Source organism: Phyllobates terribilis, unplaced genomic scaffold (genome assembly GCF_046119375.1).
Source record: "Phyllobates terribilis strain yellow unplaced genomic scaffold, ASM4611937v1 Scaffold_1__5_contigs__length_1240528914, whole genome shotgun sequence".
Classification (NCBI taxonomy): domain Eukaryota; kingdom Metazoa; phylum Chordata; class Amphibia; order Anura; family Dendrobatidae; genus Phyllobates; species Phyllobates terribilis.
Genome location: NW_027362761.1, coordinates 1,013,773,919 through 1,013,801,440, shown reverse-complemented (window position 1 = coordinate 1,013,801,440; position 27,522 = coordinate 1,013,773,919). Strand labels below are relative to the sequence as shown.

General features: G+C 51.0%; 1 protein-coding gene across 4 annotated transcripts in view; it reads right to left on the bottom strand.

Moving 5' to 3' along the window:
- Positions 1-27,522, bottom strand: part of LOC141157210 (probable ATP-dependent RNA helicase DDX60) — a 1,123,923-nt gene that overhangs the window by 532,273 nt on the left and 564,128 nt on the right. The window lies entirely within an intron of this gene.

Here is a 27,522-nt window from a genome sequence, read left to right as displayed (position 1 = left end):
GAGGAGGTTTCCACGTCTAGCTCCTACCTTCCAGAAACCCGTCACTCCCTCCGTTACTCCCCAGGCACACTCTCCTGAGCCTATGCAGGTCGACCAGACCAAGATGGTCAAAACCCGTCAAGACTTACGCCGTGCCGAGGGGAGCTGCTTCTACTGTAAGGAGCACCGGATCCGTACCTGCTCGGAGAGGTCGGGAAACGCCTGTGTCTAGGATCGCTCAGAGAGGTCGTCCTAGACAAGAATAAACCCTCTCCATCTCTGCTGCTGTCAGCCTCAATCATCTGCGGGGAGAACCGTTATTTCGAACTAGCCCAACTTGACTCTGGAGCTGCCGGGAATCTAATTTCACTGTCCCTGGTAGAAAAATACCGCATTCCCACCAAACCTCTGGCTGTACCCTTATCTGTCGCTGCCGTGGATGGGGGCCTCTTACCACGTCCCATCCAACTCATCACCGAATCCATTACTCTGCAGGTGGGAATGCTGCATTCTGAGAGCATCTCCTTTCATGTTCTGCCTGGACTCTCTCACGCCCTCTTACTAGGCCTACCTTGGCTCCAGAAACATGCACCCGTGCTTGACTGGCAGATCGGAGAAGTCCTTCGCTGGGGACAGGTCTGCCATAAGACTTGTTTGGTTCCCGTTCATCCCATAAGTCCTTCTCCTACCCCAACTAAGCTACCTGGACTTCCGATTCCTTATTGGTCATATGCTGATGTCTTTAATAAAAAGGAGGCAGAGACATTACCCCCTCATAGACCATACGACTGTCCTATCGACCTGTTACCTGGTACTACTCCTCCCCGTGGGCGTATTTACCTGTTGTCCGCTGCTGAGACCCGGTCTATGTCCGAATATATTGAGGAGAATCTGGCCCGGGGATTTATCCGGAAATCTACCTCCCCGGCGGGAGCAGGCTTCTTTTTCGTTAAAAAGAAGGACGGCTCTCTCCGTCCCTGTATAGACTACAGAGGCCTTAACCAGATCACGGTGAAGAATAAGTACCCCCTTCCGCTCATTCCGGAATTATTTGATCGTCTGAGGGGGGCTAGAATCTTCACCAAACTGGACCTCCGTGGGGCGTACAACCTGGTCCGTATCCGTCAGGGGGATGAATGGAAGACTGCATTCAACACCCGGGACGGCCACTATGAATATCTGGTAATGCCCTTTGGTCTTTGTAACGCTCCCGCCGTCTTTCAAGAGTTGGTCAATGACATCTTCCGGGACCTTCTCTACTCCTGCGTAGTGGTGTACCTGGACGACATCTTGGTCTTCTCTCCGGATCTCCAGACTCACCGGAGGGATGTTCGTCAGGTCCTGCTCAGGCTCAGGCAGAACCAGCTCTTCGCTAAATATGAGAAGTGCCTCTTTGAGCAGACCTCGCTTCCGTTTTTGGGCTACATAATTTCTCAGACCAGCCTACGAATGGATCCTGAGAAACTGTCTGCCATCGAGAAGTGGCCTCGACCGGAGGGGTTGAAGGCTATTCAGCGGTTCCTGGGCTTCGCCAACTACTACCGTCTCTTCATACCGCACTTCTCTTCCCGGACTGCCCCAATTTCCGCGCTCACCCGTAAGGGCACTAATCCCAGAGAGTGGCCGCCCGAAGCAGATGAGGCCTTTCTTTCCTTAAAACAGGCCTTCTCTTCCGCCCCGGTGCTGCATCGCCAGGACGGCAACAAGCAGTTCTTCCTGGAAGTTGACGCCTCCTCCTCTGGAGCCGGAGCGGTACTTACCCAAAAATCATCTTCCGGGAGAATGGTAACTTGTGGCTTCTTCTCCAAACTCTTCTCCTCTTCTGAGCGCAACTATTCCATAGGAGACCGAGAGTTATTGGCCATCAAGCTGGCATTGGAGGAGTGGCGTTACCTGCTCGAGGGGGCTCTTCACCCGGTAATAATTTACACTGACCACAAGAACTTGGCTTACCTCCAGCATGCCCAGAGACTTAACCCGCGCCAAGCCCGGTGGTCCTTGTTTTTTGCTCGCTTTGATTTTGTTCTTCATTTTCGCCCGGCTGACAAAAACATCAAAGTGGACGCATTGTCCCAATCCTTTCTGGTGTCTGATCTCGAGGAAGAACCTAAACATATCATCGATCCCGCCAGAGTAATGCAGGTGGCTCCCGTGAGTCTAAATCGTCTCCCTCCTGGTAAGAGGTTCGTATCGGTACCTGATCGGGAGAAGATCCTACACTGGGGTCACTCGTCTAAACTAGCTGACCACGCCGGTCAGAAAAAGACCCTCCAGCTTATTACCCGGCACTACTGGTGGCCTACCCTGCACAAGGACGTAATAGACTTTGTTTCTGCCTGTGTGTCCTGCGCCCGCAACAAGGTTCCGAGACACCTGCCAGCCGGTCGCCTCCTTCCTCTGCCAGTACCTGCTGCCCCCTGGCAGAATATAGCTATGGACTTCATAACCGATCTCCCCGTCTCTGCCGGTTGTACGGTCATTTGGGTGGTCGCTGACCGCTTTTCCAAGATGACTCATTTCGTTCCCCTGCCAGGCCTCCCGTCTGCACCCGAGTTGGCTAAAGACTTTATCCACCACATCTTCCGCCTTCATGGCCTGCCCCTCCACATCGTGTCGGATCGTGGGGTACAGTTCACCTCACGCTTCTGGAGAGCCACTTGTAAACTGCTAGATGTCACCCTGGACTTCTCCTCCGCTTACCACCCTCAGTCTAATGGTCAAGTGGAGCGGATCAATCAGATCCTGACCAGTTACCTCCGGCACTTTGTTAATGCCCACCATTCTGACTGGGTGGATCTCCTGCCATGGGCCGAATACTCTTACAACAATCACGAGAGAGAATCTTCCTCCAAATCCCCGTTTTTTGTAGTCTTCGGTCAGCATCCTCGGATCCCATTTCCCGTCTCCACCTCGGTGGATAATCCGGCTGCGGAATCTCTTGTTAACAAATTTTCCTCCATGTGGGAGAGTACCCGGTCCGCACTTCTTCAGTCGTCCGAGCGTATGAAAAGACACGCTGACAAAAAACGTCTGGATCCTCCTCAATTCCGTCCTGGGGATAAAGTCTGGCTCTCGTCAAAATATGTCCGGCTCAAGATTCCTTCCTATAAGTTAGGGCCTCGGTTCATCGGTCCTCTGGAGGTCATCAGTCAGATCAACCCGGTGGCCTATAAATTGAAACTCCCGGCCAACTTGCGGATCCCTAACTCCTTCCATGTATCTCTCCTCAAACCCGTGGTACTTAACTCTTTTTCCAAGTCTACAGGTACGCCTCCTGCTCCGGTTTCCGCTGAAAACGAGTTTGAGGTAGAGAACATTCTGGCCACCAAAAGGGTAAGAGGAAAGACCTTTTTTCTAGTAGATTAGAAGGGGTTTGGTCCTGAGGAGAGAACGTGGGAGCCCCGGGAGAACATCCATGCCCCTCTCATCCTTGCTAAATTTCTGTCTGGCCTAAAAAAGGGGGGCCTAAAGGGGGGGGTACTGTAGTGTCGGCGTCCCTGCCTCCTGCTAGGCAGGGACGCTGTTCCCCTCACCTCTCCGCTCCGAGCCCGGCGTCTTCCTCCCGCTCTGCTGGCAACACGCGCTCCTTCCCGGCCACGGTGCTTAGGGCGCGCGCGCGCTCCCCCCCTCTTAAAGGGGCCGCACGCGCCGTCCTAAGGAGTCCCCGGCCAATGGCCGGAGGACTTCACCATATATAAGGCACCTCCTCCAAAATGGAGGTGCCCGAGCAATGTTGTTGCACTGTTCACTACTCTGCTTCAGCCCTCAGGTCTCGTTTCCTGTTACCTGCCAGTTACCTGCCAGTTTCCTGCCAGTTTGCTGTCTGATTCCTGCCTGTTTTCCGCTTACCTGCTTGCTAGCCTGAGGTCCGACGGTCTGCCTTCCGACACCTGTCAGTCTGTCTATGGACCAGCTTGCCCGCTCACCTGGGAGCGCTCACCTGCTACCTGTCTGCTAGCCTGCCTGGAGGCTCCGCCGTCACGTGCTGTGACCACCTGCCAGTCCAGAGACTCTTGCCCGCTCACCTGGGAGCGCTCATCTGCTACCTGCCTGTTAGCCTACCTGGAGGCTCCGCCGTCACGTGCTGTGACCACCTGCCAGTCCAGAGACTCTTGCCCGCTCACCTGGGAGCGCTCATCTGCTACCTGCCTGTTAGCCTACCTGGAGGCTCCGCCATCATGTGCTGTGACCACCTGCCAGTCCAGAGACTCTTGCCCGCTCACCTGGGAGCGCTCATCTGTTACCTGCCTGTTAGCCTACCTGGAGGCTCCGCCGTCACATGCTGTGACCACCTGCTTATCCAGAGACTCTCGCCTGCTCACCTGGGAGCACACATCTGCCATCTGCCTGCTAGCCTACCTGGAGGCTCAGCCGTCACAGGTCGTACCTACCCTTTACCCAGAGACTGTCCCGGTCACTTGCCGTGACCTCCTGCCTGTTTACCCAGAGACTGTCCCAGTCACTTGCCGTGACCTCCTGCCCGTTCACCCAGAGACTGTCCCGGTCACTTGCCGTGACCTCCTGCCCGTTTACCCAGAGACTGTCCCGGTCACCTGCTGTGACTACCTGCCTGTCTTCCCTGGTCGCCACCTGCTTCCTTACAAGGACCGCCCCCTTGTATAAGTTGCTCCGAGGTTCCGCCTCCCAGACCCGTTACAATGCCTCCCACCTTGCACCTGTCGTTGCAGACTTGCAACTATCCCCATTCAAGTCCCTGTCCCAGGGCAGTGTTCAATTGTACCTCTCCCATTCCTTGCAATGCAAGCGCAAGTATGCAGCCTGCCACCCACCCAAACCCAGGCTGCAATACCATACTGCTTGCTTGCACTTTAAATTGGGCCTTTTAGGCATGTGGAGGTGGAATCTGGCCACCACGCCATGGCTGTGTCGGCGGCCTGGTATCCATACTCAGTCCCCAGCCGCCGGTGGCCGGGTGTCCCCGCTTGCTCCCCAGCCTCCAGGGGGTGGTTGGGTGTCCATACTCGGTCCCCAGCCACCCCTATTTGTACCGGTAACCTTTCCCACACTTTTCTTAGCCTGGCCTGCTTTAGGGCAGCATTGGCCGAGCCCACCGGACTATCAGACTCCTCCGGTGGGCCCTGGCTTCTCCATCAGGGGAGTTGAGAGTGCCAAGGTGAGGAGCATAATGAGGATAATAGAAGTTAGCATCTGCTTTGTTTTGTTGTAATGCAAGCGCATGTATGTAGTAGGGGTTAGACCTGAGGAGGTCAGCCTTTTGGCGCATATCCTACCTCCTCCGAGGATTGCTGGATGTTTTCCTGCTACTATCCAAGTTCTATGACTCCCGTTAAAACAAAGCTTCAGGTGATAAATGATGGATGAGGTAGTGGCAAAGGAGAAAGAGCAGGAGGAACAGGGACCATTCACATCAATATCAGGCCAGTCAACCAGATATGTTTTGTAGGATATGTTTCTGTAACAAAAGGAGCGGTTCGGCTACACAGTTATAGGGCATACAGTGAGTGCAATGCCTACCAAAAATTTCGAGGCACTCCAATGCCCCTTGGAAATTACATGGAGGTCAGAGGGCGTTAACTAAACCTTTTTTTCCATTTATAGCAACTGGGTCTCCTGTGCATTGTTGGCCTAAGCAGTGAATGGAAGGCTTTCCAAAAATTATGAGGTACTGCAATGCCCCTTACAAGAGCCATGTGTGGCACCCCAGGGGTCTGGTCACCACAGTAATAGAGATTACGTCAGAGAGCAAGTGGGAGGTTTCCTGGTCAGGATCCCTTAAACATGCAACATCCTCCTGCCCCAGTCCTGGGAGGGGAGAATTCTGCCCTTATAAACTGGATCTGGGGTGGGGTTGAGTGAGTCAGAGAACAGAGAACAGTCAGAGTCAGAGTGAGAGCAAAGGAAAGTAACAGCAAGGAGCTCTGTAGGAGCTAGGAGCTAAAGACGAGGGACTGGAAGCTGAGCAGAGCTCGCCCTGGCAGAAGACAATAGGAACCGGACACAGGAGTCCGAAGCTGTGAGGACTTACATATCCAGCAGCAGAAACCAGCCAGCACTGGATTTCAGGTCCTCTAGCTATAGAAGTCCGGAGGCTCAGTCACAAGCAAGGGACCAACACCGCCGTTGTGGAGCGGAGGCTAACAGAAGGCCCCAAGTCACCAGCCATACGGGTGAGCACTACACGGTACACTCAGGGACGTGGGCTACTTCTACCCGCTTACAGCAAGGTAGCCAGGAAGAGTGCAGACAGACGGGGAGGCCTACAACTCCACCTGGCCAGGGGAACTCCTGCTTGCTCACAGACTGACCAGGCCTCTTATGCTAGCCAGTACTCCCGGGAGGGTCTACCTTATAATCATCAGTAAAGACCCTGAACTGCACTGCAAAGACTGAGTCATTCCTGCTGCGCTCATGCACCATCACCCCCATCATCCACACTCACTGCCCTGAGGCTATACTCCTCCCGAGGGGAGTTATCCCATTTTATGCTGCGCACACAACACCAGCCTCAGTGGTCTGCCTCGCAGCGGTGGTACTCCCTGACCGCAATCCACGGGTGGCGCAGTCGGACAATTAACCTCAAAACCTAAGAAAGATTGCCACTGGTTTGACCAGCCTGAGCCACGGGACCGGGTCACCGCCACGGAGACTACAGACCCCAGAGACCCGGCACCAGGTATCCCACACACGTGTACACACGGCCCAGGGGGCGCGTCACATGCAGTACAGCATATTACAAGCATAAGTCCCATTATTGGGGAGTGGGTGTCCCATAGTATTTGCTTATGCCTTGCAAGCAAAAGCTGCCAAAAATTAGGACGGAGCAACTTGCAATGCCCCTTACAAGAGCCATGCAGTACAGCATATTACAAACATAAGTCCCATTATTGGGGAGTGGGTCTCCCATAGTATTTGCTTATGCTTTCCCAGCAAAAGCTGCCAAAAATTAGGACGGAGCAACTTGCAATGCCCCTTACAAGAGCCATGCAGTACAGCATATTACAAACATAAGTCCCATTATTGGAGAGTGGGTGTCCCATGGTATTTGCTTATGCTTTCCCAGCAAAAGCTGCCAAAAATTAGGACAGGGGAACTTACAATGCTGGCACCCTGGTGGTATAGTGGTGGTGGAGGCTGAGGATAAGGAGAAGAAGATTAAACAGCCGAAACGAGGAAGCGTATACCCATGTGTGGGTGTGAAGCGGTGCATGTGAATACACCTCCCGAAATAACACAGTGGATTTGACTTTATGTTACTCTGCTGTCATTTGGTGGTGATGAGAAGTCTGGCCCAATCCAGCCCTTGTTCATTTTGATAAGGGTCAGCTTGTCAGCATTGTCAGTTGACAGGCGAGTGCGCTTATCAGTTATAATTCCCCCAGCGGCACTAAAAACATGCTCCGATAACACGCTAGCGGCAGGGCAGGCCAGGACCTCCAAGGCGTACAGAGCGAGTTCATTCCAAGTGTCCAGCTTGGATACCCAATAATTAAAAGGCACACAGGAATCACGGAGGACGCTGGTACGATCGGCAAGGTACTCCCTCACCATCTTTTGAAACTTTCCACTCCTTGTGAGAGTACCCCGCGCGTCAGGGCCTGTAAGCTGGGCGGGTGTCAGAAAACTGTCCCAGAACGTTGACAGTGTTCCCCTGCCTCTGCTGGATTGGAGTTGCATCTCTCTCGCCTGTATGCCTTGGTTGGGCAACGAACTGTGACCTCTGCCGCTAGCGTGTTCAGATGGGAAATTTTTTAAGAGTTCTGCAGCAAGGGCCTTCTGGTATTGCCCCATTTTTGTAGACCTCTCCACCTCAGGAATAAAAGAGTGAAAGTTCTCTTTGTAGCGGGGGTTTACAAGTGTCACCAACCAGTAATGACTGTCACCCAACATTTTGACAACGCGAGGGTCACGGTTAAGGCAGCGTAACATAAAGTCAGCCATGCGTGCCAGACTGGTAACGGGCAAGATTTCCGTGTCCTCACTAAGATGACGACAGACCATGCTCTCCTCCTCCTCCTCCTCTTCCTCCTCCCCCCTGTCCTCAGGCCACCCACGCTGAACCGACGGTATGACACTTGTACAGGTACTACCGTCTACAACGCATGATAGCAGCTCCTGTTCTTCCTCCTCCTCCTCCTCCTCTCCCTCATTGTCCCCAAATGCACGTTGGGATGAGATGAGGCTGGGCTGTGTGTAATCGCCCGCTACGGCTTCTTGATCCATCTCATCATACTCTGGCTGCAATGCCTCCTCTTTAATTCTCTGCAGAGAGCGTTGCAAAAGACAGACAAGTGGGATGCTGACACTAATGGTGGTGTCATCACCACTCACCATCTTGGTGGCCTCCTCAAAGTTTGTCAAGATGGTACATATGTCTGACATCCAGGTCCACTCCTGAGGTCTTATGTGTGGAGTCTGACCTGAATATCGACGGCCTTGTTGCAGCTGGTACTCCATAACTGCTTTCTTCTGCTCACAAATCCTTTGCAACATGTGGAGGGTAGAGTTCCAACGTGTGGGGACATCACACACCAGTCGGTGTGCCGGAAGCTGCAAACGCTGCTGCAACACAGCAAGGGCGGCGGAAGCTGTAGCCGACTTGTGAAATGAGCTGACAGGCGGCGTACTTTCGCGAGCAGATCTGGCAATTCGGGGTACGATTTAAGAAACCGCTGAACCACGAGGTTAAGCACATGAGCCAGGCATGGTATGTGTGTGATCTCACCTCGTCTCAGAGCCGCCACAAGGTTACGGCCATTGTCACACACGACCATGCCGGGATGTAGGTTCAGCGGTCTCAGCCACAGATCTGCCTGCTCTTTCACAGCTGTCCACAACTCACAAGCAGTGTGAGGTTTATCACCTAAGCTTATGAGTTTCAGCACAGCCTGTTGCCGCTTGGCGGAGGCAGTACTGCAATGCTTCCAGCTTGTAACTGATGTGGTGATATCTGAGATGGAGGCTGAACATGAGGAGGAGGAGGAGGAGGATGCGCAGGAGCTGTACACTGTGGGGGCAACTCTGACTGACATAGGGCCCGCAATCCTCGGTGTGGGGAGGATGTGTTCCGTCCCAAGGTCTGACTGGGTCCCGGCTTCCACTATGTTTACCCAGTGTGCCGTCAGAGAGATGTACCGTCCCTGGCCACAAGCACTTGTCCACGTGTCCGTTGTCAGGTGGACTCTCCCAGTAACTGCGTTGTTGAGGGCACGGCAGATGCTTTGGGACACGTGCTTGTGTAGTGCGGGGATGGCACACCGGGCAAAATAGTGTCGGCTGGGGACCGAGTACCGAGGGACGGCCACCGCCATAAGATTGCGGAAGGATTCCGTCTCCACCAGCCTAAAAGGCAGCATTTCCAATGCAAGCAGTCGTGAAATGTGCGAATTTAGGACTGTGGCCTGTGGGGCGTTAGCTGGGAATTTCCGCTTTCGTTCAAAGGTCTGGGATATGTACAATTGAACGCTGCGGTGGGACGTGGACGTTGATGCTGTTTCTTGAGAAACTGCCATAACAAGTGAGGACTGAGAGGAGGGAGCATCTTTACATGCAGTATGGACAGGGGATTGCCTTGCACACACAACAGGGGGTTCTAGTGCATGCACAACAGTGGAAGAAGCAGTGGTGACACCCGCTGACACTGGTCGTGGACCCTGGGTTTCGCCCCACAAAGTCGGGTGCTTTGCTGCCATGTGCCTGATCATGCTGGTGGTGGTCAGGCTGGTAGTTTTGTCACCCCTGCTGATGCTGGCATGGCAGGTGGAACATATGGCCTTTTTGGGGTTATCAGCAGAGTCTTTAAAAAAATTCCAGACTCTGGAAGACCTACCGCTTGTACTGGCAACGTCCCTCGTGTTGGTGTTACGGGGAACGGTTGCCCGCCTTCGGTCTGCGGCCACCACACTGCTTCTTCCTGCCTGTTGGGGTACTCTGCCTCCCTCCCCCTGTGTGCTGCTGGCCTCACTCTGCATGTCCTCCTTCCACGTTGGGTCAGTTACTAGATCATCCACCACCTCCTCCTCTTCCACTTACGCACCACGATCCTCCTCCTCACTTCCTGGCAATTGTGTTACGTCATCGTCCACCTCTTGTGACAGATTGCCAACGTCGACTTCCTGTGGCCGTGGCTGTTCAAATATTTGGGCATCGCAACATGGGATCTCCTCTTCCACCACTTCAAGCGTATCAGGCGAGGGGCCCAAATATGGAAATGGACCAGTGAACAGCTCTTCAGAGTGTCCAAGTGTGGGATCATGTGCTGTCTGACGACACTCGGCATGGTGGGAGGAAGTAGCATCAGGGTGGGGAGGAGTATACGGTCGAGACTTACGGCTACTAAGAGTTGACCGTGTGGAAGACAGACCGGAGGTGGTGGTGCCCAGGTAACTGGAAGTATTGTCTGCTATCCAATTAATAACCTGTTCACACTGATCAGTTCTCAATACTGGTGTTGTTCTGTGCTTCCCTAGTAATTTGGTCAAGAAGTGGGAGCGAGAAGATGTGGCTGTTGGTTGTGGCACATTTTCACCTTGGCCACGGCCCCATCCTCTGCACGAACCATCACCAGAACGTCCACTTCCACGTCCTTTGCCACGCGCCTTGCCCATTGTAAATTAAGTAAAATAGCTTACACTTGCACTATCAATGGAAAAAGCGTAATAAAGAGTAGATTAGAACCGTGGAAGAGGAAAACCACAGTTATTGTTTACTGGGGTATACCACACTTTTTTAAATAGAGATATTTGTGGCTGAACAGTGAGCGACACACTCAAACTGCTTTTTTTTAGATACCAAAGGCCCAAAACTGGATAGTACAGCGATTTGACCCGTGGAACTGCGAAACCACACTGGGATGTCGGGCCTACACAAGACTATTTTCAACAGATATATTTTTGTGTCACAACAGTCAGGAGACACTACTGTTTTTCTTTACGGAAAAAACTACCAAAACCTGAATAATAGAGATTTTTTACCGTGGAACAGCAAAAGCACACTTCTGTCTCTTTGACCTACACCAGACTATTTTCAACAGATATATTTGTGTCTGAAAAATCAGGGAGATACTATTATTATTTTTTATACAGCAAAAAATGCCAAAAACAGGATAATAGAGATGTTTTACTGTGGAACATCAAAACCACAGTAATAATTTACTGGTGTATACCAGGCTTTTTAAAATATATATATATTTGCGGCTGAACAGTGAGCGACACACTCAAACTGTTTTTTTTAGATACAAATGGCCCAAAAGTGGATAATACAGAGGTTTGTACCGTGGAACTGCAAAACCACACTTGTATTTCTCGGGCCTACACCAGACTATTTTCAACAGATATATTTGTGTCTGAAAAATCAGGGAGACACTATTATTATTTTTATACAGCAAAAAATGCCAAAAACAGGATAATAGAGATGTTTTACCGTGGAACATCAAAACCACAGTAATAATTTACTGGTGTATACCAGGCTTTTCAAAATATATATATATTTGCGGCTGAACAGTGAGCGACACACTCAAACTGTTTTTTTTAGATACAAATGGCCCAAAAGTGGATAATACAGAGGTTTGTACCGTGGAACTGCAAAACCACACTTGTATTTCTCGGGCCTACACCAGACTACTTTCAACAGATATATTTGTGTCTGAAAAATCAGGGAGACACTATTTTTTTTTTTTTTTTACAGCAAAAAATGCAAAAAGCAGGATAATAGAGATTTTTTACCGTGGAACAGCAAAAGCACACTTCTGTCTCTCTGGCCTACACCAGACTATTTTCAACAGATATATTTGTGTCTGAAAAATCAGGGAGACACTATTAATATTTTTATACAGCAAAAAATGCCAAAAACAGGATAATAGAGATGTTTTACCGTGGAACATCAAAACGACAGTAATAATTTACTGGTGTATACCAGGCTTTTTAAAATATATATATATTTGCGGCTGAACAGTGAGCGACACACTCAAACAGTTTTTTTTAGATAAAATGGCCCATAGAACTGCAAAACCACACTTCTATTTCTCTGGCCTACACCAGACTATTTTCAACAGATATATTTGTGTCTGAAAAATCAGAGGCACACTTTTTTTTTTGGGGGGGGGGGGGGGACACCAAAAGGTTAATAAGATGGGTATTTGTACATTGTGAAGGAGGAGAAAAAAAGAGGATTTAGATTAAAAAAAAAAAGGATTTTTCCTGGCCCCTGGGACCTGGAGCTAAGTCCAGCAATTTCAGCAACAAGAGCAGCACACAGGACTGTAATGCAGCGTTTGCTGGTATAACCACTGCGTCTCCTATACAGCCTGCCTGCCTGCCTGCCTGATATACCTGGGATGGATATTAGTCCTGAGAAGGACTGTTTGTTTGATCTGGCAGCCTTTACAGACTCTACACTAACTATTTTGCAGGCTATATCTCTCCCTAAATCAGCAGCGCTGTCCCTACACTGTCTGATCCGGAGCGACTGTGTCCAAGATGGCGGCGCCCGGTTTTAAATACTCGAGGTGACGCTGTGCGGCCAGCCAATCACTGTAATGCCCACAAACAACATGGCTGCGGCATTACAGTGACTGGCTGGCAATCCCTGCATGTTCATTGGCTCTGTAAAGAGCGCCAAACATGCAGGGCGGAGACCCGAGCTCCCGCCCAAGTAACCCGGAAATGCTCGGTGCTCGCCGAACATCCCGAGTAGCGTGATGCTCGGGCGAGTACCAAGCAGTATCGAGCATGTTCGCTCAACACTAATAATTATGGCTCTGATAGTTGTTTGAAGTTGTTATTAAAATTTAAAGAATTGTCTGAGTGATTTGGTGTACCTTTAGCAGAAGAAAATACGGTTTCTCCTTGTAATTGCTTGGAATTTTTGGGTTTCACAATTAACTTCTTGAAAATGGAATGTAGATTACCTTCAGTTACAGAAAATAGATTGCTTGGCTTATTGAAAAGTATGCTACAAAAGATAAAACAACGTTTAAAGAGCTTAAGTCTGTATTAAGATTGTTGAATTTTTCTCTTTGTATCATCCCTATGGGTATGGTTTTAAGAAGAAGGATGTATGATACCACGAAAGGCATTAAGTCTCCAAAATGTCATATTCATTCAACAAAAGCTATAAAAGAAGATATGGCTGTTTGGAACAAATTTTTAGAAGTTTTTAATGGACGTAATTGTTGGCAGTTTGATTTTGCTTCTTCAGATGGGCTGAATTTTGTTTGCAGAAGCTGTTGTTAATTATGGTTATAGAGTGTTTTTTGATGGTCAATTGATAAAGGGCTGAATGGCCTTTTTCTTTAGTGTAATTGTGGCGCCCCTGAGGGTTCAGTCGCTACAGTGGTACTGCATCTCACCCAGAGGTGTGGAATCTCACTCTCAGGTAAGGATGGAGTACTGCCTGGGACCCACACACTTGCATCCATTACACTTCAGGAGGGAAGAGTGAGATTGCTCCTAAGGGAGAGCACAGTCCCTGATCCCTGGCTGGAGGGTGGAACCATGTAGTGGGTGTGGGAAGGAGAACAGGGGAGCACTTCAGCAGTGGTATAAAAAGGGGAGCCATCTTGAGAGAGGGTGTTCAGTCAGAGGAGAACAGTGAGAGGAGCAGGAGCTCTGCAGGAGCTCTGCTCAGGAGGAGCGGGCCTCAGTGAGAGAGGCCCAGGAGGTCAGACTGAAGAGAAGAGAGGAGCAGAGAGAAGGGCTCCAGGAGAAGTGAGCGGATCCCAGGGGTACGAAAAGTGCAGGAAGCCACCCGTATGCCCAAATCTACGAGGACGTGGAGGGATCAGGCCGCAAAGGGGACCGGCCCCTAACTAGTGGGAATTACAACGTTCAGCTAGAAACCGGAGGCTTCAACACTTTCAGGGTGTAGTTGCCCACAGCCGCAACTAATCACCGAAAAGGTAGCCGCAGAGGATCCAGGGAACTCCAGGATCCTGCCCGCCAAGGTCTGAGGTTACTGGCTTGGGACACTGGTTGCGAGGCGCAGGGCAGGAGGGTGAAAGCCAGCGCAGGAAGACGACCGAGAAAGGCACATGACCTGGGGTCCCGTCAAGTACTCCCGAGATACCTGGGAGTTTGCTGAACCCCTGCCTCAGTGAACGCAGAACGAAGTGGGTGGTGATAATTTGGCCATTGTAACCAGGAGCAACGTGATAATCGTGAGTAAACCTTGAAGACTGCACCCCACTGTGTCCTAGAGTTATTACCTGCGCCATTGCCTGCACTACACTGCACAGCAACATCTACCTCATTAAACTACCATTACACTGCCCTGGAACTAAGCTCTACCTGTGAAGAGCTGAACCAACTCTGCTGCGTCATCACCAGCTCCAGAGGATCTGCACCGTAGCGGCAGCCCCATATGGCCGCATACCACAGGTGGCGTCACGAACATTAAAAGAACTTTAAATCCCTTTTATTTAATCATTCCCCTTTTCATTGACTGCCCTGGGTCACGGAGCGGGTCACTGCCACCGTGACATCCCCCAGCCCCGATGACCGGCCCGGCTGCCGAGTAACCCACGGCCCAGGGGGCGAGTCATAATCAAAAGTGGTTAAAAGCTTGGTAACATTAAAGCATTTTGCTATTTTAGTGGTGCTGGTTATTTTGGGTGCTAACCTGCAGAATAGGAGAATTATATTTCTTTCAGATGATCAAGGTATTGTTTTAGCACTGAATACTCTGACTTCAAAATGTTTTTGATTAATAGCTAACGCCCTTTCTCGCCACCAGTGGGAAGCATTTTGTTTACTATTTCCAGAAGTGGATCAAGAAGGGATCCCTTGCCCAAATCGCCTATCATGCTAGAATCTGTTTTATTATTTTTAAATTATTTGTTCTCTAAACAATTATCTTTTCCTTTTATATGTATTTTTTCTTGTAAAGCAGGCTTTAAAAGGTTTTAAGAGAGTGTTTGCAATGCCGGATGATAGGCGACCAATTTCTATTGTTTGCTGCAAAAGCTTTCTTTAGTTTTAGCTGAAGTTTGTTTTAATGATTTTGAAGCCTGCTTATTTAGAGCAATTTTTCTATAGGCTTCTTTCGCTGCGTTAAGAATTGGTGAGCTGCTTTTGAGAGTAAGAAGAGATTTTCTGGTTTAATGTTTGAAGAGGTTAATTTAAAAAAAAAAAACATTTATGCTAGTGTATATAAAAAGATCAAAAACAGATCGGAAGGGGGAAAGGAAGCTGGATTAAGGTACATAGTTTGAAGAATGTTAATTTATGCCCGGTTTTTAACCTCATAAAATGGTTACGCATTAGACCAGTTCATAAAGGTTCTTTAATAATACAAGTTGATCTAATTACGATTATGAAATTTCAATTCAATGCAGTGCTTAAGAAAGGTTTATTGAAACTAGGTTTGGAAAAAATGAAGATATCATCTCAGTTTTGAATGAAAGCACAATTAAAAAGATAGGTAGATGGGAATCTAAATGGTACAAGATTTATGTAAGACCAGAAATAATTGTTAAACTTTAATATTCATCTCTCAGGTACAATGGTTATTTGGATCCTGGGTCATTCGTATATTCATTGGGCCCAGAAGAGGGCAAACAAGAGGTCTTATTCTGAAAACTTATCTTTTGATCTTGTAAAATTTCAATGTTTTCTGGTATGGTGTTAGAGGTCTAAGGTGGGAAAATGTTCCTAATGAAATTAAAAAAGTATCTTTTTTATGGCCGAATCCACATTTAATTATAATTCATGCAGGTGGAAATGACACAGGTAAGCTAAAAACTTTGCCCCTTCTTTGGTTAATGCATAGAGATTAGTGTTGAGCGAACATGCTCGACACTGCTCGGTACGCCCGAGCATCACGCTACTCGGGATGTTCGGCGAGCACCGAGCATTTCCGGGTTACTCGGGCGGGAGCTCGGGTCTCCGCCCTGCATGTTTGGCGCTCTTTACAGAGTCAATGAACATGCAGGGATTGCCAGCCAGTCACTGTAATGCCGCAGCTATGTTGTTTGTGGGCATTACAGTGATTGGCTGGCCGCACAGCGTCACCTCGAGTATTTAAAACCGGGCGCCACCATCTTGGACACAGACGGCTGGGATCAGACAGTGTAGGGACAGCGCTGCTGATTTAGGGAGAGATATATATGTGGCACCCCAGGGGTCTGGTTTCCACAGTAATAGCAGTATTACGTCTGTGAGCAGGTGGGAGGTCCCCTGGGCAGGAATCCTAAGCATGCCACACCTCCTGCCCAGTCCTGGGAGGGGAAGAACTTCCCCTACATAAACTGGGGCTGAGGCAGGGTTAGAGAGAGGAGTTCCAGACAGAGACGGAGTCTGGTCTGGACACGCAGAAACAGGGACAGATAGACATCAGGAGCTCTGTAGGAGCCAAGGAGAAGCGCCAGGGGCTGGAGCTGTGCAGAGCTCGCCCTGGGAGAAGGTACTAAAACCGGACACAGGAGTCCGAGGCTGTGGGGACTAAGATATACCCAGCAGCAGAATCCATCCGGCAGGGGATTCCAGGTCCTCTGGCCATAAAAGCCCGGAGGCTCAGTCACAACGAAGGGACCAGCACCGCCATCCCGGAGCGGAGGCTAACAGGAGGCCCCAGGTCACCAGCCATACGGGTGAGCACCACACGGTATACCCAGGGACGTGGGCTACTTGTAACCGCCGAAAGCAGGGTAGCCAGGAAGGGTACAGACTAACGGGAAGGCCTACAACTCCACCTGGCCAGGGGAACTCCGGCTTACTCGCAGACTAACCAGGCCCCAACTACTAGCCAGTACTCCCGGGGGAATTTGCCTTGTACCATCAGTAAAGGCCCTGAACTGTACCCTCGCGTCTCCGTGCTTCCTTGTCGTACCGTTAGTGCTGGGACATCCACACCATCACTCCCAACATCACCCACATCCGCTGCCCTGAGGCCATACCTCTCCCGTTGGGGGTTATGTCAACATTGCTGCACACCTATACCACCGGCCTCAGCGGTCTGCCCTGCAGCGGCGGTTTCATAACCGCATTCAACGGGTGGCGTAGTCGGACACTAATACCATCATACCAATAACTGCCACTTAGTTTGACCACCCTGGGCGCGGACCGGGTCACCGCCACACGAAGACTACTACCCCCATCGGATCCGGCTCCGGGTATCCCCCGCGCGCACGCGCGCCGCACTACAGCACTGGCCCAGGGGGAGAGTCAATTTTGGCGTAGTCGGCAGGATTACGTGCCCGCAACCACCGGGTACTGCGTGCCTGAAAAAAGAGACTTTTATACTTACCTGTGGTGAAGTTTTCCGCCGTCCGGAGTCGTTTCCCGCCATCTGGAGCCGATTCCCGCCATCCGACGCCATCTTCTGCCTTCTTCCCGCCATCCGTGGAGTTTTCCCGCCATTGGACGCCATCCTGAGGGCGCCGCGCGGGAAGAAGAGGGGCGTGGACTCCGAAAGCCCGCGAGAACTGAAGCCCCGCCTCACGTCCGGACGTTGCGTAAGGTCCTGGAAGGAGCCCAGCAGACGCCGACGTCACAGGAGCGCGACGGAAGGTCCTCAACCCTGACGATCCACTGCGGAGCCGCGGCCTACGGAAGAGGATCATCGCAAGGTAGGCCACGGTCCACTAGGGGGGAGGAGGATGTCGGATACGGAGGAGAGCTTCACCGCCACAGCTGCCGCCAGCGCCACCGCTGCTGCGGTCATGCCTTTCACCATGCCCTATATCCCGGGGGCAGCCTGGCTACCCCAGTACTCAGGGGAGTCACATACCCTAAATGACTTCAGAGAAAGGCTGGATAGCCTCTTCCAGGTGTATCCCCTCACGGAGGCGCAAAAAGTGAGCATCCTGGTGGCCCAATTAATCGGGGCAGCCCAAAGGGAGGTAAAGTCCTGGCCACCTGGGAGGAAGAGGACTGTCAGAGACATACTAACCCGGCTGAAAGACACATTTGACACCCGCACCTCAGCCGAAATAAAACTAAGATTTTATGGGTGCAAACAACGGGCACATGAGAGTATAAGAGACTATGCTCTAAACCTACAAGAGGCCCTGAGAGCCATTAAGCAGGCAGACCCTGACAGCGTGGGAAATGAAGATAAGCTGTTGACTGAACAATTCATTGAGGGTCTACTGTGCAATGCCCACCGAACCCAGTTGCGGGCAATGGCCTTACAGGACCCTGACCTGGACTTTGCACAGTTCAAGGACAGAGCCATCCGGGTGCTCCGAGAACCGGCACCAGGTGGGGCTGTGACCCACAGGCGCCCTGCTATCACTTATCACCAGGAGACGGCGCCCTCGTCTGCAGGGCCTGTGGGAGCTGATGCGCAGGCTTTAAACAGTGACCCGGCTACAGACCTGCACCATCAGGTCCAAGAGCTAACTAAAAGCGTTGCCGCGCTAACCCGAACTGTGCAGTCTTTACAGGTTTCTACTGCAGGGAAGATCGAGCTGGCATCCGGACCGGAGGACATCCCGTGGCGCCGACCAAGGAGGACCCCACCGGCCAGAGGAAGACCCAGCGATCGATACAACGAGGACGGACGACCTATTTGCCGCCGCTGCAATCAACCCGGATATGTGGCAAGGTACTGTCATTTAAACGGGCACAACCTGGGGTAGAGGGCCAATCCCCAGGCATAAGACCATCAGGCCCATCAAACTGGCGTGATAAATACGTAGGGGGACGTCCAATCTTGCCTGTGGTACTGGATGGCATTCCTATGAGTGCCCTACTAGACACTGGGTCACAGGTCACCACCATCCCGTACGTGCTCTTCAAGCAGTACTGGAATGATTCGGACATAACCCGCTACCCAGACGACGACCTGAGTATCATCGCCAGCAATGGTCAGCCCGTGCCGCAGGTGGGATTCAAGGAGGTGACCATTAAAATCGGTAAAGTCGAACTGGCGGCACAAGGACTGATTATAGTGGACATAGACCGTCATGAGAGTCACCCTAGAATCACCCTGGGAACCAATGTAATTGAAAATTGTCTTGCAGAGGTGATTCTCATTTTACAGCAGGTTGCCAAGAACGCCAGTTCCGGCCAGCAGCGTGTGCTCCAAAAAGAGATCCGGGCACTGATGAAGCGGCAACAGGTGGAACTATCTGGTGGTGAGATAGGTAGCGTGAGAATGTGTGACCCGTTCCCTATTGCCATGCCCCCAAAAAGTGAGATGATGATTTGGTGCCGGGCAGCTATTGGTCTAAGAGGTAGAGACTACCAAGCAATGGTAGAACCCGTCTACTCAGACAGTAGGCCCACCATTTTGACAGCACGGGGGGTGGTCGATGTACGCCATGGGAGGGTGCCCGTTCGCATCATAAATATCGGTGAGAGAGAAGTACACCTGCCCCGGTATGCCACGCTAGCTAAATTGTTCACCATAAACCAGAATTCTGTACAGGCCGTGGAACCCTTGCCTCCATCTCAACCAGAGGAAGGTAACGGCTCTAAGAAACCAGTGGAGGACTGGTGTCAGCAACTACATCTGGGTACTGACTCCACTCCCTCACACCAGAAACAAGGAGTCTATCGGGTGGTTCAAGAGTACGAGAGAGTGTTTAGTAAACACTCGTTAGACTTCGGGCGAGTAAAGGGGGTAGAACACCACATCCCCACGGAAGACCATCCTCCCATAAAGGAGAGATACCGACCCGTACCCCCTGCACACTACCAACACGCCAAGGGGATGCTTAGAGACATGAAGGAGGCTGGGGTAATCAGGGACAGCTGTAACCCCTGGGCAGCTCCACTAGTCTTAGTGAAAAAGAAGGACAACACTATGAGAATGTGTGTAGACTACAGGAAGGTCAACCGTATCACACACAAAGATGCGTACCCGTTACCAAGGATAGAAGAGTCCTTAGCTGCATTAAAATCTGCTAACTTCTTCTCTACTTTGGATCTCACTAGCGGGTACTGGCAGGTTCCTGTAGCAGAGGCAGACCGGGAGAAGACCGCATTCACCACCCCGATGGGTCTCAGCGAATTTAACTGTATGCCGTTCGGGCTCTGCAACGCACCAGGAACCTTCCAACGGTTGATGGAATGCTGTCTGGGACACCGGAACTTCGAGACGGTCCTGTTATACCTGGACGATGTCATCGTCTATTCCAAGACCTACGAGGACCACCTGAAACACCTGGCAGAAGTGTTCGAAGCTCTGGCAAACTACGGCCTAAAGGTGAAACCCTCCAAGTGTCACCTCCTGAAACCAAAGGTGCAATACCTGGGACACGTGGTGAGTGCTGACGGAGTGGCTCCTGACCCTGATAAGATCACCGTGATTAAGGACTGGCCAAGACCCTCCAGCATAAAGGAAGTGCGGCAGTTCCTCGGGTTGGTAGGCTACTACCGAAGATTCATTCCCGGTTTCACCAAAATGGCAGCCCCTATGCAGGACCTCCTGATAGGTCAATCTCGAAAAGCCAAAAACCAGAAGCCGCCCTTCAGGTGGGAAAAGCTGGAAGAGGAGTCCTTTTGCCAGCTGAAGATGGCCCTCACGGGGGATGAAATCCTGGCATATCCAGACTACAGCCAGCCCTTTATCCTCCACACGGACGCAAGTAACATCGGGCTAGGAGCCGTGCTGTCCCAGATCCAGCAAGGAAAAGAACGGGTAATCGCTTACGCTAGCCGAAAGCTACGACCCACTGAGAGGAACCCTGAGAATTATAGCTCATTCAAGCTGGAGTTCCTGGCAGTAGTGTGGGCAGTGACCGAACGTTTCAAGCATTACCTTGCCTCCTCCAAATTCATCGTGTACACGGATAACAACCCGTTGACACACCTGGACACTGCAAGGCTCGGTGCTCTGGAACAGAGATGGATGGCTCGCCTGTCCAACTTTGAATTCACCATCAAATACCGGGCAGGACGCTCAAATGCCAACGTGGATGCCCTGTCTAGAATGCCGAACTTACCGGACGTAGGGGAAGATCCAGAAGATCTGGAAGAAGTTGAGCTCCCTGCGTTCCACCGTCATGGGATTACCCTGTATTCCCACCGTGTGAAGGACAGGCGCTCCGCGACGTTCAATCCCTTGCCCCACTACAACTGGGCGGAGACGCAAGACAGTGATCCTGCAGTCCGTCTGGTGAAGGAAATGCTGACCCAAGCCAATGCCAGTCTGGACCCAGACGCCCCAGAGGAGACTAAGCAACTGTGGAAGGAGAAAAGTAGGCTGTTCCTCTACAGGGAGAAGTTGTGCCGGAGAATGGTTAACTCTCGAACACATGAGTTGACCTGGCAGGTAGTGGTCCCCAGACGAGACGCGGCTATGATTCTGGAGGCGTACCACAACGGAGCAGGACATTTCGGGTGGAAGAAGCTGGAGTTCTTATTGCGTGAACGGTTCTACTGGGTAGGTATGAGAGGAGCCATCGAGAGGTGGTGCAGAGACTGTGGACCGTGCCACCTAAGAAGGAAGGACCGTGCCAGCCAGAAGACTCCCTTGCAGCCCATCATCACCCGACAGCCACTGGAACTGGTAGCCCTGGACCATGTGAAACTGGCTCCAAGCAGATCTGGGTATGTCTACGCCCTCACAATCGTAGATCATTACTCCCGGTTCCTGGTGGTGGTCCCGGTCAAGGACTTAACGGCTCAAACAGCAGCTAGAGCCTTCCAGCAGCACTTCTGCCGTCCACACGGGTACCCGGACCAAGTGCTGACAGACCAAGGGCCAGCCTTCGAAGCGGAAGTCTTCCAGGAGTTCTGCAACCTGTATGGCTGCACGAAGATAAGAACAACGCCCTATCACCCACAAACTAATGGACTCTGCGAGAAGATGAACCAGGTGGTGATAGACCTCCTGAAAACATTGCCCCTGGAAGAACTCAGTCTGTGGCCTGAGAAGCTGCCTGATCTGGTGGACCTATACAACCACATCCCTGTAGGTTCTACCAACTGTACCCCGGCTTACCTAATGAGAGCGAGACCTGGTAAGCTGCCTATCAACCTGGATATGGGAGTCCTGACGCCCGAGGACACCTCGCCAGAGGCAGACTGGGATACAGGACGGCAGCAGCAGTATCGAAAAGTGCAGGAGAGCGTGGAGCGAAGTCTGTCTCAAGCTAGAGAAAGGCAAGAGAGGGCTTATAATCAGTATGCTCCCGCTGTTCCCCTGGTACCTGGAGAGCAGGTCTTGAAGAGGAAAAGACGGCTCCACAAGTTGGACGACCAGTGGGAGAAGGACCCGTACACCGTACTGCCATCAAGCCATGAGAACCCAAAGATTTGCGTGATCAGTAAGGATGGAGGAGAAACCACAGCCGTTGTCTCCAGAGACCACCTGAAGAAGTGTCCCGAGCAGCTGCAAAACCCTGAAGAAGATCAAGAAAACCCTCGACCCGCAGAGGAAAGGGAAGAAATGATCAGGACTGTACTCGGAGACTTCCCCCGGTCTTGGACACAAGTAAACGGTGCTGTCGTGGTACCCGTCCTCACCTTTCTTCAGCCAGCCCCGCAAGTGCCTACAGAGGAACCAGTAGAGCTGGAAGAGCAGCCGGCCCAAGAGGCAGAAGAGTCCACACCAGCAGTACAGGAGGATCAACCCTCTGCTAGTAGTGAGCCTGCCGTGCCCCCAGTGAGCCAAAGAGTGCGCAGAAAGCTGCCCAGCCTGCCCATAACACCTCCTACACCCTGTAGTGCAGGACCAGTTAGTGAGCTCCGTAGGTCCACTAGGGTTACCAGAGGCCAGATGCCCGTACGTTGGAGAATCTAAGTTGGCTAGTTGCTTTAACTATTTTATGTTTACCTGTTTTGTTATAGCCGTTGCTAATTATGTTTTTCAGTTACAGATTTCTTTATATGGACTGACAGGTTATGGACAGTGAGTAACCGGAACTCTGTTGTAAATATGTTTGGAGCGTAACCCAGGAATGGACTAAAGACTGTTAAAGACTCGGGGCAGGACAGACCCCTACCTGGTTACGGCTCCAAACATATTTATTGCTTCCCGGTTACGGACACGCCGTGACCATCTCATGTATTTAATTGTTATTGTTTCTACCCTGTTATGTTTTAAAAAAAAAAAAAATATATGTTTAGTCCGGGAGTACTAAATTTCACTAGGGGGGAATGTGGCACCCCAGGGGTCTGGTTTCCACAGTAATAGCAGTATTACGTCTGTGAGCAGGTGGGAGGTCCCCTGGGCAGGAATCCTAAGCATGCCACACCTCCTGCCCAGTCCTGGGAGGGGAAGAACTTCCCCTACATAAACTGGGGCTGAGGCAGGGTTAGAGAGAGGAGTTCCAGACAGAGACGGAGTCTGGTCTGGACACGCAGAAACAGGGACAGATAGACATCAGGAGCTCTGTAGGAGCCAAGGAGAAGCGCCAGGGGCTGGAGCTGTGCAGAGCTCGCCCTGGGAGAAGGTACTAAAACCGGACACAGGAGTCCGAGGCTGTGGGGACTAAGATATACCCAGCAGCAGAATCCATCCGGCAGGGGATTCCAGGTCCTCTGGCCATAAAAGCCCGGAGGCTCAGTCACAACGAAGGGACCAGCACCGCCATCCCGGAGCGGAGGCTAACAGGAGGCCCCAGGTCACCAGCCATACGGGTGAGCACCACACGGTATACCCAGGGACGTGGGCTACTTGTAACCGCCGAAAGCAGGGTAGCCAGGAAGGGTACAGACTAACGGCAAGGCCTACAACTCCACCTGGCCAGGGGAACTCCGGCTTACTCGCAGACTAACCAGGCCCCAACTACTAGCCAGTACTCCCGGGGGAATTTGCCTTGTACCATCAGTAAAGGCCCTGAACTGTACCCTCGCGTCTCCGTGCTTCCTTGTCGCACCGTTAGTGCTGGGACATCCACACCATCACTCCCAACATCACCCACATCCGCTGCCCTGAGGCCATACCTCTCCCGTTGGGGGTTATGTCAACATTGCTGCACACCTATACCACCGGCCTCAGCGGTCTGCCCTGCAGCGGCGGTTTCATAACCGCATTCAACGGGTGGCGTAGTCGGACACTAATACCATCATACCAATAACTGCCACTTAGTTTGACCACCCTGGGCGCGGACCGGGTCACCGCCACACGAAGACTACTACCCCCATCGGATCCGGCTCCGGGTATCCCCCGCGCGCCGCACTACAGCACTGGCCCAGGGGGTGAGTCATATACTGCAAAATAGTTAGTGTAGGGTCTGTAAAGGCTACCAGATCAAACAAACAGTCCTTCTCAGGACTAATATCCATCCCAGATATCAGGCAGGCAGGCAGGCTGTATAGGAGACGCAGTGGATATACCAGCAAACGCTGCATTACAGTCCTGTGTGCTCCTGTTGCTCAAATTGCTGGACTTAGCTCCAGGTCTCGGGGGCCAGGAAAAATCCTTTTTTTTTCATCTAAATCCTCTTTTTTTTTTCCTTCTTCACACTGTACAAATACCCATCTTAGTAACCTTTTGGTGTCCCCCTCCCGCCCCCCAAAAAAAAGTGTGTCTGTGACAGTTCAGACACAAATATATCTGTTGAAAATAGTCTGGTGTAGGCCAGAGAAACAGAAGTGTGGTTTTGCAGTTCCACGGTTAAAACCTCTGTATTATCCACTTTTGGGCCATTTGTATCTAAAAAAAAAAACAGTTTGAGTGTGTCGCTCACTGTTCAGCCGCAAATATATATATTTTAAAAAGTCTGGTATACACCAGTAAATTATAACTGTTGTTTTGTGTGTTCCACAGTAAAAAATCTCTATTATCCTGCTTTTGGTATTTTTTGCCATAAAAAAAAACTGTAATAGTGTCTCAATGATTGTTCAGACACAAATATATCTGTTGAAAATAGTCTGGTGTAGGCCCGAGAAATAGAACTGTGGTTTTCAAGTTCCACGGGTCAAATATCTGTATTATCCTGCTTTTGGCATTTTTTGCCGTAAAGAAAAACAGTAATAGTTAGTGTTGAGCGAGCACTAAAATGCTCGAAGCTCGGGCCGAGCTCACCGTGATACTCGGGTGCTCGACCCGAGCAACGAGCCCAATGTTAGTCTATGGGAGACCCGAGCATTTTTGCGGTGGCACCCCCGGCAGTCTTTTAAAAGCCTAACAAGTGCAAAAAACGATAGTGACAGTGCTCAAATGACATGGGGACAGCATGGGGATCACCCCAGGAAGCATTTCTGACCCCCAGCTCACTGCTGTCAACAACGTGGTCAGAGGTATTAAGCCACTTTAAAGGGCTCACAATAAAACGTTCCAAAACGAAACTGAAACTGCTTTCCTGTGAAATATGTTAAGGAAGTTCCTTTCCAGGGTAAAGCCCAACAGGCTGGAAGAAGCAGTGTGGTGGCCGCACACAGAAGGCAGGCAACAGTTACCCGTAACACCAACATGAGGGACGTTGCCAGTTCAACCTGTAGGTCTTCCAGAGTCTGGAATTTTTTTAAAGACTCTGCTGATAACCCCAAAAAGGCCATTTGTACCACCTGTCATGCCAGCATCAGCAGGGGTGACAAAACTACCAGCCTGACCACCACCAGCATGATCAGGCACATGGCAGCAAAGCACCCGACTTTGTGGGGGGAACCCCAGGATCCAAGGCCAGTGTCAGCGGGTGTCCCCACTGCTTCTTCCGCTGTTGTGCGTGCAATAGAACCCCCTGTTGTGTGTGCAAGGCAATCCCCTGTCCATACTGCATGCAAAGATGCCCCTTCCTCTCAGTCTTCACTTGTTATGGCAGTTTCTCAAGAAACAGCATCAACATCCACGTCCCACCGCTGCGTTCAATTGTCCATATCCCAGACCTTTGAATGAAAGCGGAAATTGGCAGCTAACGCCCCACAGGCCACAGTCCTAAATTCGCACATTTCATTACTGCTTGCGTTGGAAATGCTACCTTTTAGGCTGGTGGAGACGGAATCCTTCCGCAACCTTATGGTGGTGGCCGTCCCTCTGTACTCGGTCCCCAGCCGACACAATTTTGGCCTGTGTGCCATCCCCGCACTACACAAGCACATGTCCCAAAGCATCTGCCGTGCCCTCAATAACGCAGTTACTGGGAGAGTCCACCTGACAAAGGAAACGTGGACAAGTGCTTGTGGCCAGGGACGGTACATCTCCCTGACGGCACACTGGGTAAACATAGTGGAAGCCGGGACCCAGTCGGACCTTGGGACGGAACACATCCTCCCCACACCGAGGATTGCGGGCCCTATGTCAGTCAGAGTTTCCCCCACAGTGTACAGCTCCTGTGCATCATCCTCCTCCTCCTCCTCATGTTCAGCCTTTATCTCAGATATCACCACATCAGTTACAAGCTGGAAGCACTGCAGTACTGCCTCCGCCAAGCGGCAACAGGCTGTGCTGAAACTCATAAGCTTAGGTGAGAAACCTCAAACTGCTTGTGAGTTGTGGACAGCTGTGAAAGAGCATGCAGATATGTGGCTGACACCGCTGAACCTACATCCAGGCATGGTCGTGTGTGACAATGGCCGTAACCTGGTGGCGGCTTTGAGGCGAGGCGAGATCACACACGTACCATACCTGGCTCATGTCCTTAACCTCGTGGTTCAGCGGTTTCTTAAATCGTACCCCGAGTTGCCAGATCTGCTCGTCAAAATATGCCGCTGGGGGAATTATAACTGATAAGCGCACTCGCCTGTCAACTGACAATGCTGACAAGCTGACCCTTATCAAAATGAACAAGGGCTGGATTGGGCCAGACTTCTCATCACCACCAAATGACAGCAGAGTAACATAAAGTCAAATCCACTGTGTTATTTCGGGAGGTGTATTCACATGCACCGCTTCACATCCACACATGGGTATACGCTTCCTCATTTCGGCTGTTTTATGTTCTTCTCCTTATCCTCAGCCTCCACCACCACTATACCACCAGGGTGACCGTGGTCCGTGTTGCCATTATTGAAAGTTCCTCCGTCCTAATTTTTGGCAGCTTTTGCTTGGAAGGCATAGGCAAAGACTATGGGAGACCCACTCCCCAATAATGGGAATAATGTTTGTAATATGCTGTACTGCATGGCTATTGTAAGGGGCATTGCAAGTTTCTCCGTCCTAATTTTTGGCAGCTTTTGCTTGGATGGCATAGTCAAAGACTATGGGAGACTCACTCCCCAAAAATGGGAATAATGTTTGTAATATGCTATACTGTATGGCTCTTGTAAGGGGCATTGCAAGTTCCTCCATCCTAATTTTTGGCAGCTTTTGCTTGGAAGACATAGGCAAAGACTATGGGAGACCCACTCCCCAATAATGGGAATAATGTTTGTAATATGCTGTACTGCATGGCTCTTGTAAGGGGCATTGCAAGTTTCTCCGTCCTAATTTTGGGAAGCTTTTGCTTGGAAGGCATAGGCAAAGACTATGGAAGACCCACTCCCCAATAATGGGAATAATGTTTGTAATATGCTGTACTGCATGGCTCTTGTAAGGGGCATTGCAAGTTCCTCCGTCCTAATTTTTGGCAGCTTTTGCTTGGCAGGCATAGGCAAAGATTATGGGAGACCCACTCCCCAATAATGGGAATAATGTTTGTAATATGCTGTACTGTATGGCTCTTGTAAGGGGCATTAAAACCGTATTGTTAAGCTACTGTGACCTCCACCACTTTTTCAAGGGGCATTAAAACCG